Source organism: Protomyctophum parallelum, assembly GCF_964188405.1.
Source record: "Protomyctophum parallelum genome assembly, chromosome: 13".
In the NCBI taxonomy this organism is placed as follows: domain Eukaryota; kingdom Metazoa; phylum Chordata; class Actinopteri; order Myctophiformes; family Myctophidae; genus Protomyctophum; species Protomyctophum parallelum.
This window is the reverse complement of record NC_139708.1, coordinates 34,655,364-34,661,872: the sequence shown is the minus strand read 5'-3', so window position 1 is coordinate 34,661,872 and position 6,509 is coordinate 34,655,364.

Sequence of the window (6,509 nt, the reverse complement as noted above, 5' to 3'; positions counted from 1 at the left end):
TTATGCTAAATCAGAAATGGCAGAGCACATTGAAACTTTCCTACATGCATTATTAATTGTTTTTATCCTGATATATAGCCTTTATATACACATTCTAATCTGCAGAAAAGTCACAGCCATCTCTCTTTATGTGTTGCACATGCACTGAGTGAGCCCCATGTATCTTTTAGTCTAGTCAATAAAAAAAACAACAACATCCAAAAAGAATACAAAACACACTCACCCCGGGTCAAATCCAGCAACTTCGGAATGGTCACCCATGTGCTTGCATCAGGTTTTCCTAAAGGTAATCTCAGTGAAACTAAACCTTAAAATACCCTGAAGGCCTATTCATAGTCCAGTTTTCGGTGAAGAGGTCACCACCGAAAACTACAACATGACATCCCACCGCGGTGGTCACCGCTCACACAACACACCTCTCTGTTATTACTAACCACCGTTTCGGTGGTCACCTCTTCACCGAAAACTGGACTATGAATAGGTCGAATAAACGTAATCTCAGTAAAACTATGCCTAAACCTACCCTCATTCCTAACCTTAACCCCAGTAAAATTATGCAGTAAAAGAATACAAGAAATGATGGGGGCGAGTGAAAAAGAAATTGGGGAGAGAGTATGTTTGGGGGGAGCGTTCAAGTTACCACACAGCCCCTTCTGCTTAGCATTTCATTAGTGGCACTCGCTAGTCGCTTCACAGTAATTTAATCATGGCAACATGCAGCATCATTAACCATAATAATAGTAATACACCGTTTTGTAGCATCACCCCAGCCCCCTCCCTAATCCCTATATAGTGTAAATAAGTACCACAATGACTGCTGTGTGAAAACACACGGCTGGTTTGGCGAATGCAGGCCATCACCTTCTACCACCTCCCACACAGATGACAGACACGGGAAGGAGAAGATATTGGCTTGGTTTCATCATCATGACCCTATAGGTTCAACTGCAGTGTAAGGTAGGCAGGGGGAAGGGAGGGCGAAAGGCAGGACAGAACAACTGATAAAAGAGCAAGAGTGCAGGTGAAAGCGTGCAAGATGCATTTATTTAGCAGATAGACAGCGAAGAATGAGGAGGAGTAGAAGTCTGCACTTTGCTTGTCCGTTTGATTACATTTGTATACTGTCAGAGTGACTTGAACATTGAGGATTGTACTGAGTGGCAGAGAACGATGTTCTCTCATCAAGGATGCTGTGTGTGTGTGTGTGTGTGTGTGTGTGTGTGTGTGTGTGTGTGTGTGTGTGTGTGTGTGTGTGTGTGTGTGCGTGGGTGTGGGCGGGCGTGCGTGCGTGCGTGTGTGTGCCTGTGCGCATGTGTTCATTCAAAGTGAGGTCTGGGTCACCCAAGGGTCTTTGAGGTGGTTCCAGGGGGTCCCCTGAGTTAAATTGATAGTTAGGAAATACTTGGACCCTTGCACTCAGTAACTTTGTAAAACTTTGTAGCCTACTTTATTTTGATGCAGCTGCATCAAAATATCTACTGTACCTTTCCTTTAAAATAAAGTAGGCTACTTTGCAGTCCTGGAGGTAATCTGTGCCCCCTTTGTAATGTAAGAACATACTGTGTAGGTGGAGGTCATTTGGCCCCGTGGCGCTTAGCCTAGCTCCTCAGACCCACCCTGGAGTGGGTACTTTTTAGGCACTCATTTAGTACCACTTTGACACCACTCAGTCCAATTCCCTGTAGTGGTCCCTTACAAGTCTGTAACTCGTCTCTGACACATATATATATATATATATATACACATATAAAAATGGACACTAACGAGTCAATAACCATCGGTCTAATAAATGCATACCAATAGAGGGTATGCGCGTGACATCATCATCATACCAGGAAGTTAAGCGGAAATGCCTACTGAGTGGTAAAAAACTACTTTCTGGCCATGACATCCAAACAGAAAAGTCGTATCTGATTGCATTAAATGACGTTAAACTCACTTTGCCTCTCACTTTGCCACTCGATTTGCCACCCCCTTTATTCATGCGCATACCCTCTATATGGGGGTCCTTGAAATTAAAAGTCTGGCATAGACTAGAAATGCAACATCTCTATCGGTCCATTCAGCACTGCTGCCTGCGTGTGTCTCATGCATGATTCTGCACCGTGGGCACATTACTGCTTACATGCTCATCTGTTGCACAGGCCTCTGCCAGCCTGACAGAGTATGATGCTCTGTAATGCATTCTGATGGCTGGAGGCTGGGGAAAATGCCCCGCAGGTGAAAGTCATTTGAATACACAGACGATATAGGCGGTATAAGAGATGGCTTCTCAAATCCAAGGCTGATGCTCTCTCCCTGTGTGCCCGCACCCCCAGAGAGGATTACACTTTTGCTCAATTTCTTTTACACACAGAAAACTGCTACTAATATACCCCACAATGGTGAAAACCTGAAGCTAATGCATCGACAATAAAGGTGTTGATACAGTGACTTTTCATTTCGCACAAAGGGCAATTCTAAATATTGTATTGTATTGTATTTTTGCACAACTGTATGTCACACAAATCATTTAGCGCAACAATCATATCATCCTTTTTATTCACATGGAAAACACTGCAGTGTTAATTTTTTCACAATATCTTGATTTCGTTTTAATCTTTTGAATATAACACACCATTTAGTCTTAGTCCTATTTAGTCTTCTGAAAAACCTTAGTTGACTTGGTCTTTAGTCTTAGTCAACAAAATTAACACTGAAACACTGACCTCCAATGTGCATGTATGTATGTATGTATGTACAGTATGTATGTATGTATGTATGTATGTATGTGGCATCAGGTAGCTTCTCTGCTAGTACAGCTAGCAGAGAGGTAGAACAAGAGGAGAACAAGAATTGACAGAATTGAGAGACTACTACCGCCAAGGTGAGGTTGAGGCCAACTTGCAATCTGCAATTGCTCATAATACTACATCAGTGGATTTTCTTTTTTCTTTCACCATTAAAGGTGCAATATGGGTGACAATATTGACAGTATCCAATATTTGACAGTGTGTGTTTAGATGTCTAAACCTAATTGTAACGATTACATTTAAGGCTTTCCAAAGTTCCCAAGTGTGTCCAAAGTTATTTGTGTGTGCCTCACGTCTATGGACCTTTTACGGAACAATTTACTCCGTATAAACTTTTAGGCCAAGATAATGGCAAAATACATTTACTATGACGTAGTGGGTGCCACACTATGACATCATAGTTTGTGCCACAGTACACTATGACATGGGTGCTACATTAAACTATGACGTATGGTTGCCACAGTAAAAAGTGATACGATGACTTCATCATCTAAACATATGATAAAAGACGCCACTCATTTCACAGATACAAGTTCACTGCTATTTTAGATTTTTGAACATTCTTGAAAATGTGAGAACTGATTTAGAAGGCATTTGTAGAATCGGCCTCAGGTCTTGCTCACTCATCTGGAGAACATCTTACGGAGTGACATGAAGTATGTACGCGCACGCACGCACGCACGCACGCACGCACGCACACACACACACACACACACACACACACACACACACACACACACACACACACACACACACACACACACACACACACACACACACACACACACACACACACACACACACACACACACACACACACACACACACACACACACACACACACACACACACACACACACACACACACACACACACACACACACACACACACACACACACACACACACACACACGTGTGTGACTGAGGGTCATGTATCATCCCAATAGGCCGGGGTTCTGCTACAGCACGCAGCAGTAGGCGTGAATTGGCCTTGTCGCCATGGTTATTGTCATGGGCCGAAAACCATCTACAGCACTGTTTCCCAAACACTGGGTCAGGTCCAATTGGTGGGTCGCAGACACATTTTTATGGGTCCCTTTAGTTTTTTTTTTTGTCCCCCCACATTGGTTTTCAATACAAATTACATTCCCCAAAAGATTCCCCCCCCCCCCCCCCCCAGTCACTTCATGAAAATAGCCGATGTAGAAGCTCTGCTATTTTCTCTAGTTTGGCCAAGAGGAAAACGTCAAATTTCTCTTGGGTCTTGAGCTGAAGTTTGAGAACCACTATTCTACAGTAGCTTACAATCTCACAGCACGACGTGATGTGACAGGTTCTGAGCTATAATTATGCTTCAAAACTACATTGAATCACTGAGTCTGTGAATCTCAACAAAAAAAATACATTAGTAAATTGACATTTGTGTGACGGCTGCGTGGGCTGAAAATGTGAGAGCTGTGGTTCTTAGAAGAACTGCAGTGCTGATTAAGAGGCTGACCTTTATGAGAAGAGACACTTAAAAAATCAACAGACAGACCTTTTCAAACGACTTGACCAGGCGTTGAAAACATCCTCGAGACAGTCAGCTCTTTTAAATTCGAATAACGGTTGTTAAAGAGTGCCACGATTTCTTTCCACCCTAAAACATGATCATCAGGTATTATAATATAAGGAGGAAGAACTTTTCCAAAAAGTGTACAGTATTTGTTAAAATCATGCTTTTATGTGGACACACCCACCAGTTCATTAAGTATGCCTGGTTTGTCTGGTGGGTGGTGATCCACCTGAACTGAAACCGCACCCACAGCTGTAGTTGTATGATAAAGGGGGAGGGGCTAGGGGAGGGGCTGATAGTGTGATGTCCCTATATATACTGTTTATTTAAGCCTCCAGGAAACCCTAAATACAAAGTTAATACACCATTGCACATAAAACGACTCCAGGGTGTCTAATGAAGTACTGTCACCTCATAGACAAATTTGTGGCACTCCATCTTTAACATGCAACGTTTTGGAACGCAACGCAATTGTTACCCCCTCAACCCTCTTTATTTCTATTCCCCATTTTCTAACCGTGTATATGATTTATTTTATGTTTTAGTATGTATATATGCATGTACCGTATTTAAATATTTTGATGAATTGAAAATGGAGGACCCTGATGTAAACAAGTCTTAGTTATTTTTCTGGTTTAATCCTCTTAGCAGATTTTGTATAGAGGGTATGCAGTATGCACATGCATAAAGTGAATGGCAGATCGGGGGCAAATTGAGTAACAAAGCGAATTTAACGTTGTTTAAAGTAATTTAATGCAATAAAATTGGACTGTATGGGCTGTCAAGGCCAGAAAGTAGTTTTTTGCCACTCAGTAGGCATTCCTGCATAACTTCCAGGTATGATGATGTCACGCGCATACCCTCTATTGATCGGTACTTTCCTTGAACTGTACCCATTCTGCAAACTATCAATACAAACATCAATCAATCAGTTGCCAGTATGCATTCCTGAGTGGAGTGTGTCTGACAATGACAAAAATAATGGATAGGTCAAAACAAGACCATTCAAAACGATTCAATCTGTGAAATGTGTCTCTTGCTGGATGACTGTATGGGGTCTAGGTATAGCCACAGGCGATCGTTGGCTGAATGAATGCATCAACCGCTGAAGTCTGTGTGTGTCCGTTACCGGACTGGTCGGGCTGGTCTCCTTTTCTACCAGTATACAAAAAGCAGACGTTGCCTTGAGGCGTGGGCCTACTACAGCCTTGCATGACTCACTGAATGAGTAGCTCTGTGGGAAGCTGTGGAAGCAGAGATGGACAGGCCTGCCACAGACCGATGTAAAACCACCCACCATTACCATTTAATATAAGGAGTTACCATGCAGTCATGTTAACTCATTCACAAAAATATGCTAATTATGTAAATTGCTCAACGTGCAACTTTTAGCAATCAAGCTGAATTGCATTCACTAGGCCTATAGATAACATTTCACAAAAGTTAACAATAATCATGTAAAATGTGGAGCTCTTCTGCCTGTTGTAGATGCGAGTCCAGCTTCAGCACCATGGAGAGCGCTCCTTTAAACACCATTCATGCTTCGTTGCACGACAAAAATAGCCAACTTTACAAGCACACCGACCATAGTTGTAATATACAGTGGTGGAAAATATACTGCACATTTTTGAGTGGTGCAACCACTCCTACAATCAGCAATGTCCGTGTCGGCCTATGTGGCAGTGGTCATGAGCACGAGTATATGACTTATTAGTACCAGTAGGGGGCGCCAGAAACAGAGAGAGGGATAGTGCGGTTCCTGCTAATGAGAGAGAGAGAGAGAGGGGTGGGCGGGGAATTGCACCACTCAGTTCAGACGGGTGTGATTTTTTACTGTAAAAGTATCAATACTGCAATGTAGAAATACTACTTTGTTCCAAGTAACAGAGTACAAGTAAAAGTACAAAAGTATTGGTATCAAAAGGAAAAATTGAGGTGTCAGAGATAAAAAGTGGACGGTTCAGCGTCAGAGAGACTTCCAGCCAGGGGGTCGCAGCTCTTCCCCCTGGCCGCCAGGCGGTGCTCTTCCCCGGGCAGGAGACTGGGGGGGGGGGGTTTGAATGCAAATCTTTTAAAATGAGCAGATCTACAAGCATCACGATGCATTGTGAGCATGTTGTAGATGTTCAAATGACCGAAATTAATATAGGGTTGAAGTGGT